The 16,522-nt window shown below is 42.9% G+C and overlaps 1 protein-coding gene across 11 annotated transcripts in view; it reads right to left on the bottom strand.

Moving 5' to 3' along the window:
• SOX5 (SRY-box transcription factor 5) overlaps positions 1-3,306 on the bottom strand; it is a 999,607-nt gene extending 996,301 nt beyond the window's left edge. For 9 of the 11 annotated variants that reach the window (XM_047787388.1, XM_047787383.1, XM_047787384.1 and 6 more), the window contains exon 1: positions 3,181-3,302. The gene's annotated coding sequence lies outside the window, so the exon portion shown is untranslated. Of the gene's footprint in view, positions 1-3,180 lie in introns of all 11 variants that reach the window. The other 2 variants (XM_047787389.1, XM_047787393.1) reach the window with 1 other exon arrangement.
• Between the last annotated feature and the right edge of the window lie 13,216 nt (positions 3,307-16,522).

Below are 16,522 nucleotides of genomic sequence, written 5' to 3'. Positions count from 1 at the left end.
TGAGGATGTAGTTTATTTGAACCAGCCAAGGACTTTCCTCGCCTTTAAAATAAATCTACATTTCTCAGGCTGAAAACCTGTGACAAGTGTGTGAGGGAATGCACTGATTTCAGGCCCAGACAAATAAGTTTTCCAAGCTACTCTCAAAACTCTAATTATAGCATTCTCTACCACTGGAGGTGATCAGATATTGAGTGAATCATCCATGTTATGCCAATCAAACATCTAAACACTTTTACCTGCTAGAAAGCTAAACAGTATTCACCACTAGAACTCTAAGTTGAAACTCAGTGTATTTTAGAAGATTTATAAAAACAAGTTTTATCATATCTTGCACATTACATTTTTTATATAATCTGCACATACCTTCAAAACATTGATTGCCTGTCACTCAATAAAGGGATAGAGCTATTTCAAGAAGACAGTATATTCTTTTAATCGTTATATCATATTTTTCATTTGCTTTATAAGAGAAAAATTCTCCACTCAAATTCATTCTTTTAATTGGAAAATGAGGTTTTAAACTCTCTCTATAGCTTGTGCCTTACCCCCAAGAAGGACAAAGAAAAAGAAGCTACACCTGAGTATAAACAGCAGTTTTGCTATTTACTATTTATTCTGTACACTCCACAGGTAACATATTTATAATCGTATATTCATTTTTTTCTTTTACAAAACCATGTGCCAGTCTAAACAGGATGTCGTGCATTTACACATAGGTTAACTTGAAATAACCACTGGATCTCAAATGCCTGGTTATTTACCAAATTTGAGTTTTGAATCCTGTATGCCATTCAACCAGAACTGTTTAATCTCAATGACAAAACTAATACAGGCTTTCTGTGATAAGAGTTGAAGCTCTCCTTTCCTGTATTGAGTACTCTTTTAAGTCTATGTCAGATTGGTTCGATATTGCCCAATCCAAAAGGCTACAAAAAGAGAGTTTTTAAAACCCACAAGCAAACAAAAACTCTGTTATTCTTCATGTACAAGGTTGTCAGAAGACCACTGGAAAGAAAGGAAAAAAAAGAAAGAATTTCAAGCGAGTATGCCACTATATAATTAACACAAATAACTAAATAATTATGCACATCCCTTCCCACCCCCACAATTAAATGTTTTTAAACAACTCATGTGATGAAAGATCTACCTTTTAGGCAAACAAAAGCAATGCCTACCAGTTTCAGGATTTAACTGATGCTGTGTTGCATCAGTTTTAAGTGATGCTTATGATTTTTATCTTGTATACTTCTGAGGACTAAACAGTTGATGACATAATCTGCAGGAGAACTTTACACAATGCCTAAAAGAACTTTCAGTGTAAGTACTTATGATTTTAAATCATTGTGGCTGAATTTATCTAGGCTTCAGCCTCAGAGCTATATTTAAATCAGGAAGAAGCACCCCCAGAAACTCTGTCCCATGTATCTGCATTTGAAACCAGATTCCTTCCCTATCAGAGTTAATAGCAGTTCATGCACAGCTGAATTCCTTCAAAATTAGACAGATCAAAATTTAGCAGTTCTGTAAAGACTCTAAGAAATCGTCCTCCTTTTAAATGCTATAAAAGTCAAACTTAAAAAACATTTCCGTATACTTTAAAACCATCTGGCCCTTAACCTAATCACTCTTGGCAATCGAGCCTCACTCCTGTAATCCTGATCAAAAAAACTCTGCTCTGGTTTTTCTGATTGAAATGTCCATTGCCTACAAATCTCCCACGCGCCTACTTGATTGGCCTGTTTTGTTTGTGTGGCTTTTTTTTTTTTTTTTTAAGGATACTAGGGGCCATTATTTATGAACAGCAAGGAAACAAATCACTCTGTCTAGTCCCTCTGCAGATTCCCACATTTATTACCCCAAATCCCACAGATTTCCCTTGGTCTTGCCCTTGACTAAAGAACTGTGCTGGGCCTGAAGGGAGTCTCTGGGGAAATCGGCTCATGCCTTTCTAGACAAACGACGTTGGATATTGTGAAGATCTCAACTGAGTTAGAACAAATCCTTAAACTTTTCTCAAGAAGTACAGCTGTACCCAGAGTGCCTGGGTTGGCTGACACTGAAAATACAGGTCTGCATATTCACATAATTCTTCATTTTTTACCCACTTTAGCTGTGAAGGGAAGGCATCAAAATGAATTCCCACTCACCACACTGAATTTAGTCACAGAGACCAATGTCTTCAGATATTCACCAGGGTCAATCTATTTATTAACAGATTTGCTTTGCAACGTGTAAGGAAAATTACTATTAAAATATGTAAACAGTGCTTCGTGTGCATCGATGCCAGCAGATCAATACTCAACAAACTGCTGCTATCAAATGCAAACATTTCCAAATCCAATTTGATTTCAACTCCTATAACCTCTTTTCCTGGCTTTTTACTGCAGCCCCAAAAGTGCAGGCGAGATTTCCCAAAGCCGCGCTTAAAGTGACACAACACGTGAGCGGTCTCCAGTTGGTACACGGGCGCAAGGTGGGGGGAAAGTACTTGCAATTAAAAATTAAAGCTTCCGGTCTCTGAAATCTCTAAAATCTTGAAGGATGAAACTCGTTTCCGAAATCCCCCCGGGGGGGGGGGGGTGAAGAGGGAGGAGGAATGGGGGAGAAGGAATGGCAGAAAGCGAAACAAAAACACGTAAAGGGGGAGCGCACAGGTTACGGGCTGGGCCGGGGGTCGCCCTTCAGTCCTAGGAAGGGTCAGGACCCCGGTCCAACTTTGAGGGGCGTCGGCCGAGATGCCCGGACGAGCCCAGGATTTTCCCTGCGCTCCTGCCCTCCCTGCTCCTCACCACCTCCGCCGCCACCACTTGCAAAAACAATACCGGCGACAGCACGCAGGCTCCCCAAGCAAAATATAAAGTTATCCCATTTCCTGAACCGGGGCCAAGCCCGCACTCCGGGGTCCCCGCGGTCGGCCGCCCCCCGAGGGTGACAGGGCCGCCGCCAGCCTCCAGCCGTCTCCCGCCTCCCCGCGCCCCCACCCCGTCCCCCTCCCTCTGTACTTGAGGAAACTCCGGCGGCGGCCCCCTCCCTCCTCCGCCGGCTCTCCAGCTGGAGCGGCGAACGAGTGCGGAGTGGCGGGCAAGGCGAGCGGCAGAGGGGAGCTCTGCGCCTTGGAGGGCTGCCCACAACCACGTCGGGACCAACAACAAAGTTAAAACGCAGCGATTCACGCACCTTACCGGCTCTCCTCAACGTCTCCTCCGGCGTGGGATGCAAAGTGGCACAGCGGCGGGCCGGGGGCCCCCGGGAGGAGACTGGAGATGGGTTTTGGTGGCTCGCCTTTTTCACTGTGTGTGTATGTGTGTCTCTGTGTCTGTGTGTGTCCGTGTGTGTGTGTGTGTGTGTGTGTGTGTGTGCGCGCGCGCGCGCGCGCGTCCCTCTCCCCCCCGTCGCTCGCTCGCGCTCCCCGTGTAGCTCTCAAGGACGAGGTGAAATCCCTTTGCTGGTCATGAGGCGGCTTCGGAGACAAACAACACAATGCGAGTGCAAATAACAAAAGGCAAAAAGACAGTCGGAACAATGGGGGAGGCGAGGGCAGCGCACCCGCCGCCGGTCAGCGCGGCCCGGCGCCCGCCCCGGGGGGTGCGGCGGGGGCGGGGGCGCGCGCGGGGGCGGCGCCGGGGGCTCGCGCTCCCTGCAGGTCGCCCCCGGGCTCCCGCAAACCCACCCTGACCTCCTTCCTGCCGCTCGCCTCCCGGCTGCACTCTCTGTCCATCCGAAGGGAAGGCGCCCCAGAGTTTGCGTCCCCGTCTGCTGCAGAGTAACTAGATTGTAAATAACGCGGCGATGACCCACACCGTGCAGGAATGTTTAAAAAAAAAAAAAATCTGCCCTCCATTTAAATGAGCGATAAAAAGAAATGGCAGGAGGGGAAGGAGGCTGGGAGAGGGGGATATCTCTAGATCTCGGTGGAGCTCGCGTCTATAAATACGCATTCATGTTTAGTCAAGTCCCCTTTGTCAACTTCTTCCCTGCGCTGGAACCTCGCCGGCTGTCCTGTAACCATTACCTGGGCCCTTTCGTGTCGCCCACCCCCGTTTGCACACGGTAAAGCCGGCGCGGAGAGCGCGCGTGGGGGTCTGCGGAAGTCCGCGGAACCTTCTGGGAAGCGAGCCGCCGTCCGCCCAGCGCCGAGGCTGGGAGCTTCGAGACGTTGGTTTTTAAAGCGACCACTGCCTTCCCGAGAGCGGCTCTGCGCCCGCAGGCCCCCGCCGCCGGCACTTTGCACCCACCTACTCCTTGGCGGGTAGGGGGCAGAAAAGTTTTGAGGCGCTCTCATCGCAGCCTCCGGGGTGGTTGAACTGGTTTTGTTTTGTGTGGCCGAAGCCAAAAATCCCAATGCCCAAGAACCGGGGAATGATGTTTAGGGGTCTAAAAAGGGTCGGTGCTAGGCTTCGACTCCTTGTTCTGCGACACTAGAGTCCGCGCTGGAAGGATAGAGCAAGACCCTCGGAGTTGCATCACCTCTGGAAGAAACTCCGTAGGTAATGCCCAGAGCAGAAGCTGTGGGGCTGATTTGTGTGTGCTCTGACAGCTCCCGGGCTGCTCCGGCGCTTATCTCTACCAATCTGACTTTCCTTGACTTAAAACAGCTGCCGGTTCGCCCGGGGTGGGGGGAAGAGGGATCCTATTAAATCTCCAAACTAGGGTGGAGGAGCGGGGGAGTCCTCACGGATCTTCCTAGATCTGGTCTTCCAGAAAGGGACTGGGAGGGAGGGAGATGCCTCGAGGGAGGCAACGGGTCTGGAGGAGGGTGACGGAGAAGGGGACTAAGACACAATACGAGCAACACGTTTCTTTTTCTCGCTGTTGGCTTCTTCTACAGCATGATGCTGATTTGCATGTTCTCTGCCCCCATCTCGGCGATCTTCTTCAGGCGCGCATCCATTGACTGAGCCGCGTCTCTCGGCACCCCCAGCATTTCCCAGAGTGCAACAACACCACCCGAGATCAATGACCAGTCTGTTTATTCTTCACGCGCCGGGAAGAGCAGGGCACTGAAGGAGCATGGGAGGAAGACTTGGGGCTTGCCTCTTGGCGACCTCTCGCAGACTTTTTCTAGCTGGATTACTAAACGGCAGCTAGCAAGCAGAGTTCTTCAATGCACGCCATCACATACCAATGACGATATATTCACCTAGAAAAGTGATACATCCTTTTTCCCCCCACCCCCTTCCACCTTTTGTCGATTTGTCTCTGTAGGTGGATTGCTAATACCTGAGATTTTGCACTTGTCTAGGGCGGAAACTTTCTGGGGTGTTTGACGATTGATTATTTGGTACCTGCTTTCTAAAAATGGCTAAACACCTTTCCTTGGAACAAAAGTGAGAAATGCAAATCCTAATAACTCAAGGCAAAAATTTCAAAGTGTAAGCACAGTTATTATCCACTCCCACAAAGAAAAGCTTACTCTTCCACAAATATTTGATAGCATGGAGCCCAGTAATTAAGAGAACAATCAAATAAACTCAAGGCTTTCATGGGAACTCTAAATTATCATCTGCCTAGAATTTATAAGCGGTGTAATCATTTGCCAACTTGGATATAGCTCTAGATATAGCATTCTAAATGTGTATCCTTAAACAGTTAAGTTTTCTTAAGTATTTAATGCGTGAGATCACAGATAATAATAATATTCAAATTGCTGGATCAATGTGGCCTCACCAACTGTGTGAAAAAATTCCCTTCATGTGTGCATGAAACGTCTTGCCTATATGTTACCTTTCCTAACATTTCCTATGCATGCAAGCAAGCTTCAAGTCTGAGCCACTTGCATAATAAGAATATAAGAATACCTAAGAATGCATCAATAATTGTGCTGTACCTTGAATTTAAGTGTAATTTTTATGCTAAAGAGTTCTTGGCATATATTACATGATTTATCCTCATAATACATATGTAGTTGCTTTTCACAGCTCTTAGTATGAAGGTCCTTATATAATGTAAAAGAAGCAAATCAGGCCAACTGCAAAAAAAAAAAAGCCTCTCGCTACCAGTTATATGAAAAGAAGTAATTTTTGACAGTTTACTATGAACTTCCTCTTCCTCTCAGCCCACAGTCAGTGAAAATTAAGGGAAAGAGTGAGTCCTTTTCCTCTAGCTCTCCAGCCAGTGGGTGACAAGCATGCCTGGGTACCCTAACCCCACCAGGCAGAGCAGTGCTGCCTTCTCAGGGTTTCAGCCTGTACTGCTTCTTCAGTGTAAGAACGGAGGCTTCCTACTTGCAGGAGAAGAGAGCTGGGCAGAGGGAAGAAGGGACTGTCACAAGCTGCCTAGTGAGATATTGGTGAAACTTGAATTACACCAACCTCTTCTTTTTTGCTCCTACGGGCAGCAGAACTTCCAACCATTTATGATTATTGAAACCACATGGCCTTAAGACTAACCCATGATCATTATATAGCAACAGCATAGCTGATCAAAAACCTCCAGTGGAATGTTTGTTTGTGTTAGGCTTTTAAAAAAAATACCCGTATTTGAGGCAGGGCTAACACATGAAAGATCAGTGTTTCCATTTATCAAGCATTTACTATGTCCTAGGCTCTTGGCCAAGTGCTTTTTTCATGTATTTTGTCTCTACTTCTTACCACAAACTTGTAAGAAATGTTACATCCCTGTTTTGCAGATGAGAAAACTAAAGCTCGGAAAGGTTACGTGACTTGCCCAAAATCATACAGCTTCTAAGTGGTTGTGCCAGGATGCCAATCCAGACTGCTCTGGCTTTCAGCTTCATCATAATGCACTTACACTTTATATTGGGGCAGTTTTTGGTGAGAAATATCATTTCATGAAATGCATCCATTTAAAATACCAAATTTACACTATGCACAGTCCAGACATGAACTGTATTGTTATTGTCATTCATGTTGGTTATTAGATGATTGTGAAATTTCAAAAAGAAAAAAACCTAAATGTGCCATATAAAGGAGTATCCATATATATTAAATGTAAAAGATATTTAGCAATATATATGAAGTGGTTTTATTTTATAGGCTAATAAGCAATGTATATTATACATACATGTGCATATATCCATATTATGTATATCATAACATCAATAGGTAAAGTTTTTGAATCTATATAATTTTATAAGCATTGTTCTAAATGCTTTACATGTATAAACTCATTTAATCCTCACAACCACCCTATGAGGTACATACTTTTATCATTTTACAGATTAGAAAACTGAAGCACAGGAGTTCCCGTCGTGGCACAGTGGTTAACGAATCCGACTAGGAACCGTGAGGTTGCGGGTTCGATCCCTGCCATTGCTCAGTGGGTTAAGGTTCTGGTGTTGCCGTGAGCTGTGGTGTAGGTTGCAGACGTGGCTCGGATCCCGCGTTGCTGTGGCTCTGGCGTAGGCCAGTGGCTACAGCTCCGATTCAACCCCTAGCCTGGGAACCTCCATATGCCGCGGGAGCGGCCCAAGAAATACCAAAAAGACAAAAAAAAAGAAAAAGAAAACTGAAGCACAGAGAGGTTTTATAATTTGTCCAAGGTTACACAATCAGCAGATGATGGAGCCTGGACTCAAATCAAAGTGCTATAGCATATACATGTGTGTGTGTGTGTGTGTGTGTGTGTGTGTTCAGTTGTATATACATTAAAAGTACATATACATATATACTCATGGACAGATACATGCTATGGTTTTTCCTTGATTAGCATGGGGTGGAACTGCACAGGCCAACTTATACACAGGTTTTTTTCCAATAAATTCCAGTACTATTCCATTCTCAGTCAGCTGAATCTGCAGTTGGTGGAATCCCTGGATGGGGAAGGCAGACCCTGGGATTTGCGAATCCGGGGATTTTGGTGTCAGGGCAGGTCCTGGAACTAATCCCCTGTGGATCACCAAGGGACAACTACGTAGATATAACTCTCAAAATTGGGAGGGGGGAATTAAGCCATATCAACTGAGATTTGTTGCTTCCTCATATTCTAATTGCCTCCGGAGGCACTAGAAACATTATTGTTAGGAGAGGTCTTTACATTTGCCCAAGGTATGGAAGAGTCTCTAAAAATTTTTGAGGCAATCTCAAGCTCTCCAACCTACTTGGAGGCCTTGGGGGGAAATGCTCATAAATACATTTTAGGAGTGAACAATATTTGACCCTAGATAATTGTCACAAAGTTCATTTTGGATTTATTTGGTCATATATGTTAAAAAGAGCAGAGAGAGAGAGTACTTGGGAATCCTAAAGAAGATAGTGAAGGATGCTAAAAACCTGTGACCCGAGAAGTAGAGGGAAATTTAGAGGATCCAAGAAACCAAATATGTCATGTCATCTAAATGGGTCTGAATTATCCATTTTTACTATTTTTTTTAAGTCAGGGTTGTTCGTCAACCCTTACTCCATCAAGGAGTAACAAAAATATGTTGTAAAATGGTGATTTAAGTTTAACAACTGTGGACTCAAACACTGACACTGCTCAAAGGAACCTTAAAATATTTGATAAGAATCCCCAATATATGAGTGGTTTATGCCATGCCTGTTTTTACCTGTCTCAGCAAACACAATATGCACATCAAATTTTAAAAGGGAGCTTCTCCACATCAATCAGCTTTGAGAAAATACTGTGAGATCTTCTTCTCCTCTCTCCCAATAAGGGGTTATCTGTGGAAGGAAAAATCACTGACAACAATCTTCTTTCCTTAGGCGCGCTTCATGCTGCTAACTCCTGAGTTACTGACATCTAAACCCTTAACTCTACTGGCCTAATGTGCTTCCTCAGAAAAACTGGAAAAGATACCCTATACCTAACAGATGCCACACATTAAGTTCTTACTGAAAAAAACTTTTAAAGCCCTATTACAGATACATATGTTTTCATTTAAAAACTACTATGAAATCGAGTGTTCTTTTATTTAAACATTCCCCTGTGGTTCTACGAATTAAGGATCAGTAGTACTATATTAACTGAGAGCCAGCCCCAACTGGTTAAAGACAGTTGGTAAAACTGCCAACACTGGTTTTGTTGCAGAAGTTGACTGAAATGTGAGGCAGGCAGCATATACATTTAAAAGTGAATTCTAATTTTTTTAAACCTTTTCATTTTGGGAAGTATTTAGGATGAAACTTTTTTATTTCAGCCATACTTTTGAAAAGGGGAAATAATGTATAAAACGCAGATACTTTACAGAACCAAAGCCACAACTGCATTGCTCTTATTAGTGAAGTGTGTTTATTATTCTGATTATTAAATTTTCCTTTCCTGGGAGAAAAACCAGAGAGAATAAGATTGGTTCTATTCAAGTGAAACAACTTGTAGTTCCCACATTTCATCTCTTAATTTTACTGTTTTTCAATTTGACTCCTGTTATTTAATTTTAAATAATGAGTATACAATCTGGGAGGATTTAAACATGTAAAAATTGGGGTTTTTTAATATGTAGATTTCTTTCAGGTATGGTTTTCACAATATAGTCTGTGCTCTCTATTGCTGCAACCTTAATATCAAAAATATATAAAGTTTACATGCAATGAGATACACTGATTTGGTTTACAAGGAAAAGGGTAATGGTTGATATATTCTGCTGATTTACAATTGGTAACAGAACAAATTATCAAGCAAGGCAATAATGTTTCAAGCTTCAATCCCGTTAAGTTTTAGGTATTTGGGTCTATGAATTCATGATTTCTCTCTTTTCTGTTACTTCTTTCAGATTTTTGGTATTGTATTATCAAAAGCATCGTAAAATATGTGAAATATTGTAGTCAAATGAAAGAAGAAACAAAATGAAAATTCGGCAAAAGCACATAAAACAAAGAGGGTGGTTAAAAAACATCATTTAACAACATTCTTTGGGGAACTCCCCGGTGGTCTAGGGGTTAGGATTCAGCACTTTCACCACTGCAGCCCAGGTTTGGTCCCTGGTCTGAGAACAGAGATCCCACATCAAACTGCCGCACACCTGAGTCCCCACCCCTCCCCCACAAAAAAAGTAAAAAGTGTCCTTTGTATTTGAATTCCAGTAAATAAAATCTCAATCTAAGTCATCTAGGACTCCAACTTCTCATTAATGCTAATACACATAAACAAAATTAGAATTTAATTCATAGGTTGATTTCTTAAGAGACTATGGTAAATTACTGCACTCTAAACTAAAATGTTTTACAAGCTCAAAATGGCTGTTTATTGGTGACCTCCTTGTACCAGAGACGGTGCTAGAATTGAGCCACATACTGAAGCCACACTTCAGCCTCTCCAGCAGCCAGGAAGGAAGAAAATCGTCCATTTCCATATTTACAATTGTTAGGGAGAAGACCAATTATTCCTGACATCAAGAATAAATATGGAGCTCCTGTTGTGACTCAGAGGGTTAAGAACCTGACATAGATTCCATGAGGATGCAGGTTCAATCCCTGGCCTCGCTCAGCAGGTTAAGAATCTGGCATTGCCAGCATAGGTGGCAGATGCAGCTCAGATCCTGTGTTACTGTGGCTGTGGCGTAGGCCTGCAGCTGCGGATCCAACTCAATCCCTGGCCTAGGAATTTCCACATGCCACAGGTGTAGACTTAAAGAAAAAAAAAAAAGACTGACTAGAAAATTTTCTTGGGGAGAGGGCCTTCCTCTCAATGATACTGAGTAATGTTAAGAAATACTTCTGATAGATCAAGACAGTAATGAATTTCAGAGGATTGTTTTTTATAATCCTATTGGGAGAGACACTTCTCCATGGGTCTCTCATATTCCTACAGGTCATGCAAGGTAGGCCAAGAACGCCCAAACCACTCTTTTACCCAGGCCATATCTCAGGCTTGTGTTCACAACAAGAAAACTTTGAGGCATGAGATAACGTCTCCCTCCAAAATAAAGAGTAAGTTTACTTACTGGTTTTCATAAAAGCGGTGGATTCTCCGAGGTCGGTGTTTCTCACTTCCCTGCCAGCCCTCTGCATGCACAGCATCTAACCCTCTCTTCTAGGCATGTGAAGTCTTTCTTCCCCTAACAGCAATCCTGGCCTATACTGGTTGGTCCCCTCTTTGGATGGTAACCCAGACAAAAGTGGATATAGGAAATTTGAGCCTAATTCCAGGGCAAGCACCCAGAATATCTCTTGGGATTGATGAGGTCTTAGATCATTGGGAGAATGACCACTCACTTTAGTCTTGTTCATCCAGCTGCCACACTTGGCCCTCTTCAGTGGACATAACAGAGATCTGTAAGTTTTATGAAAATGCCCTGTTTCACGTGCACCTCACCTTTCCAGACAAAAGGTCTAGATCTGAGTTGGGGTGATTAGAGAAAGGTGAAGTTAAAACTGTTGGGATGAACACACCAATTTCATGGCTGTGGAAGGAGAACAACAATCCTGGAGGGAGAACACCTCAGACCTGGGGAGGTGTTAAGGATGGGGTGGGAGGAGTTCCCATTGTGGCTCAGCAGAGTATCCATGAGGATCTGGGTTGGAACCAGTGGGTTAAGGATCCAGTGTTGCCATGAACTGTGGTGTAGATCACAGACATATCTCAATTCATGTCTGAATTGCTGTGGCTGGCTGCTGTAGCTCTGATTTGTCCCCTAGCCTGGGAACTTCAAGATGCTGCAGATGTGGCCCTAAAAAGCCGAATAAAAGGGGAAGGGGTGGGGTGGGAAACAATTAAGGCTCTTTGCCTCCTAGACCCAGCATCCCAGTCTGCCAAAAAGAAGCTACAGCTGACAGTCTGACTCCCCACTGGCTCATCATCTCCATCTACTTGCTAGGAAACAGGAAACTCATGTGGACCTGGTGGCTCATGAGGCCATCTTCTGCTGCTCTTGATGCCACTGAGAGCACCTCCAGCGTGATTCCTCTCAAGTAAAAACACAACTTTTTTTTTTCACTCTGATACAAATTCAAATGCTTCTCCTGATGCCATAGCTTTCTTGGCTTATGTTATATATAACATCAAGGCTGCAACCCCTGGTGACAAGGCTCATGTGGCTTAAATAAAACAATGTAGTGGTAACCCAAACCAAGTTTCACAGCACATTACTGACAGGAGTGACCTGGAATGTGGGCATGATGTTAGGGGTTAGGGCATCCATTTTGTGACCAAGAGTGACAAGTACATACTAAGTGTGGCTCAGAAAAATTAAGAAAGTGGTTTGGATTCTAGAAGTTATTAGGAGGTTTCCGAAGACTTCATGACTTTCTCATTATGTGAGACAAAGCCTTTATGTTTATGCCACAATTTGCTGTCTTCTGCTACTTGGAATTGAGTACAGTTACTAAGCAAACATTTTTCTTTGGGTCCAGCATCCTTTCTCATCTTCTGGAAATTGCTCTCCATTGTCCATGTGAGCAGGTCTTCCCACTGCTTTAGTTACACGGTCCTATTCTTTCATGCTCCACCTCTTTGGAGACAGAGGCAGCAAGGCAAAATAGCCCCCTCTTTTTCCCTTCAAGCCTCATTTGTGAGAATTTAAGTCCTAAAACTGCTTTGAGCCATGAATCCAAGTTTATGATGGCAACCAAGTTGAAGGAACAAAATAGAAAAACAAAAAGAGACAAGAGGGAGTTCCCCTTGTGGTTCAGTGGTAACGAACCCAACTGGTATCCATGAGGATGAAGGTTTGACCCCTGGCCTTTCTCAATGGGTTAAAGGTCCGGCTTTGCTGTGAGCTGTGGTGTAGGTCACAGATGCAGCTTGGATCCCACAATGCTGTGGCTGTGGAGTAGGCTGTCAGCTACAGCATTGATTTGACCCCTAGCCTGGGAACTTCCATACACCACAGGTGCAGTACTAAGAAGCCAAAAAGAAAGAGAGAAAGAAAAAAAGAAGGAAGGAAGGAAAGAAAGAAAGAAAGGAACCTGTGAGCCGCCCTAGTCTCTATGGTTCACTTTTTTTAGTTCTTCTCATTTTGATCCACTCTACTATCTCTCCAACAGATTTCATGACTTTTACTTTGCTTCAGCTAGTTTAAGTTCAATTTCTGTCATATGCAAAAGTATAGTAACTGACGTAGGAACTGGAATGATCTCTTTGTAATACACTGAGTGAATGCTTGAGTTCCTCGAAGTTCATGTGTTGAAATCCTGACCTCCAAAGTGATGGTATTAGGAGGTGGGCCTTTGGGAGGTGATTATGTCATGAGGTTGGAGCCCTTATACATAAGATTAGTGCCCTATGGAAGAGACCCCAGATTCTTCCCTGCTTTCTGGAGTACCCCACTCCCAGCTATGCCCCATACCAGAAATTAGGAGCAAACTTTGTCTTTTCCTCTTTGGGAATAAGAATCCTAGAGACATAGAATATAAATTCTATGTGTACCTCACCAGGCAATATCAGACCCTTATGCAAAAATTGTTCCTGGAAGACTGCTTAAGTACCCTGACTGTTCTAGATGAGCATGCAGATCTGGTTACATCAGAATTCTAGCAACAGCTACTTGCCCTCCCTCATTCATGTTATAAAGGTCAAATGAGATGATGGTTACAAATGTGTTTTGTAACCTTCAAATATGATTATATCGAGTATTATTGGATTATAAAAATAATCCGACAAAATTAAAGGTCTCTACACTCATCAAAATAATAAAGAGGCTATATAATTCCATTCTTGTGTACTTTAAAGGAAAGTCTACAAATTCATCAGTCTTTGATAGACTGTTAGATTGGAACATACTAAGAGCTGGGCTAGATAAACCTTTGCTGTCCCTTGCAGGGTCCCACTAAACCATTTACATGTGTATAAAAATTTACCATCATTTCCATAAAGGAAATGATAGCACTATTAAAAAGGTGAAACAGACTCAAAGAACTGAATGTATCAACAAAGTTAAGAAATTATGACATTGAGGCTAGATCTCTTCTCTCTTCTACATATAGATGTAGAACACCTGCCTATCGAAAGTTCATGGAAAGACTTTTTAAGATTCAGGCATCCTTTAAAGTTGAATTTCTTTAAATGTGCCCTGGTTTGTACTGTGTTCATCGTTATTCAGTGCCACAGTTTTCTAGGGAGAATGCTTCCCTAAGGCATTGTCAGAACTTCCAGCCTTGGCCTCTACTGTAAATGGAGTTTTAGAAATGAGCTGACAATTATGCAGTTCTGAATCATGCAAGACCTTTTGTGAAATTGCTCACCCCATCTTCCTTCTACCACCAATACCTTAGTATAATACAATATGAGCAAAATCGAGAAAGAACATATGTCTTCTTAGGAAAATAAAATTAAAATAAAGCAGTTGAAATCTTATAACATATAACATTTATAGCATAACCAAAGTCTAAAAAGCTTCTTCTTCTTTTTTTTTTTTTTTAATTTCAAAAATTTCCAAGAGACTATCAAAGGAGAAGGCTTAAGTGCCTTTCTCCAGAAGCCACTTTCCTGTTGGGTGATCTGAAGTTATTGTCTCTGCTTTATCATGCTGCCAGCATGTGGGAGGGGACAGGAGAATTCAGAGGAACTAATTCAGTGAACTGTGGCCCTAGCACACAATTAGGGTGATCTGGCCAAGTTCTAGTGTGGTCAAGTCTGCAGTTACCTTAACTCTTCCACCAGCTGCAGGTCAAAGTGCAGAAAATTCAAAAACAAGGAATCCAGAGGTGAGAATTCCATTAAAATTTTTTTTTACTTTATTTTCTCTATCTGAAGAATGAGATTGGCAACAAAAGTATTAATAAGAGGTTAACATTTATTGAGAACATTTTTGTGCCAGGTATTTACTATACCAAGCCTTCACATATCATTATCTCATTCAATCTTCATAATAATCCTAAAAAACAACTACCATTCATACTCTATCCTACCAATGAGAAAACTGGGGCACATAGAAAATGTGTTACTTTCACGAGGTCACCCAGGTAATATCTGCCTCCTAGAAATGCTGGGAAATGCAAGGAAAACAACAGACTCCAGTGGTGTGCATTGATACCCCCCAAAATAGATGAAATATGTGAAGAATATGCTAAATGTTCATTCTATATGTATATGTATAGGGTGTGTGTGTGTGTGTGTGTGTGTGTGTGTGTGTGTGTATTTGGTCTTTCTAGGGCCGGACTTGTGGCATAAGGAATTACCCAAGCTAGAGGTCAAATCCCAGCTGTATCTGCTGACCTATACCACAGCCACAGCAACACAGGATCCAAGCCACGTCTGCGACCTACACCACATGGCAACACTGGATCCTTAACCCACCGAGCGAGGCCAGGGATTGAACCTTCATCCTCATGGATACTAGTCGGGTTTGTTACCGCTGAGCCACAACAGGAACGCCTCATCTTACATTTTTAAAGACTGTAGAATTTGCTATTCATAAGAAGAAAACAGAAATTTAGAACAGGAATAAAGTATTAAATATATTCCAAATGGATTTCTGGTTTTAGCTCTGGCACACAGAGTGCTTGGAAATGATCACTCCAAACATCCTTCAAACAAGAAAATGCCAAGCAAACTGAAATGTAATGACTTTTCTTGGACCCATCAGAGAACTGAGGTCATATGGTAAACTGTCACTCCAAAATCCAGAGAGATGGGCACATCCTGAGCATCACAGTCAAGATTTGCTTATGTGGCTCAGAAGATCCAGGAGCATAAACTTGTAGGAACATTTAAATGGTAATTTGGATTACCAATTGCTGGAGGCTGTATGCTGTAAGTGAACTAGTGTGAGAGTGAGAAATCCTATCTTAAAGAGCACCCACCCCACTTTTGGTGGGCTTTACCTCCAGGTAAAGTTTTCATGATGTAGGTCCATTGCCACGTGGCTCTGGCAGAGGAAGGATATAAGTAATCATTGTGAAATGATACACTTGGAGCCTTCTATAGCCGAGGTCTATTCTCCAGGGGGAAAGACTACCAGAGTTTTATTCCAGCTGGAGGAAGTGCATTCCTCCCATTCAGTCCCTCCAGCCTTCTCATCTGACCTGTCTCACCTAAGAGGGAGAAAGTATAGGTAATAGGACTTCAAGGAAACAGATAAGGAGCCCTTCAGCCAGGGAAGGGAGCCGGAGGAAAGGCTGTATCACCAGAAAAACACTTGTGAAGGTCGCCACCCAACCTAAAACACAAAACCACTAAAAAGCTGAGATTTAATCAGATTATACAATGTTTCCCCCTCCCCTACACTTTACACCACCACACCAGGGCTTCAGGACAATAACAGTGTATCAGAGGTGAAAGAATTGCAAGACACAGATTCCCTCTGGGGAGTACTTAGGGAAGCCCAAAGGAAGGAAGGGAGATAAAAATAAGGACACTAGGAGAATTTGAAATCTCTGGCACCTATAGCTGCAGCAAACATGAACCCTGCCTGAATCCTAGCCATGTTAATAGAAATTCTCACAGTAAGGCCATATTTACCTAAGTTTTTAACATCTGATACCATATGTCCAGCTTTCAACAATGAAAAATTATAAGACATGCCAAAAGGCAAGAACACAATCTGAAGAGAAAATGCAATCGCTGTAGTCAGTCTCAGCTATTAAAGATGTTGGATTTGGCACTGTCACTGCAGCTGTTTGGGTCACTGGTGTATAGCTCAGGTTCGATTCCTGGTCTGGGAATTTCCATATGCCATGGGTGC

Source organism: Phacochoerus africanus, chromosome 7 (assembly GCF_016906955.1).
Source record: "Phacochoerus africanus isolate WHEZ1 chromosome 7, ROS_Pafr_v1, whole genome shotgun sequence".
Classification (NCBI taxonomy): Eukaryota; Metazoa; Chordata; class Mammalia; order Artiodactyla; family Suidae; genus Phacochoerus; species Phacochoerus africanus.
This window is presented reverse-complemented; position numbering and strand designations above follow the sequence as displayed.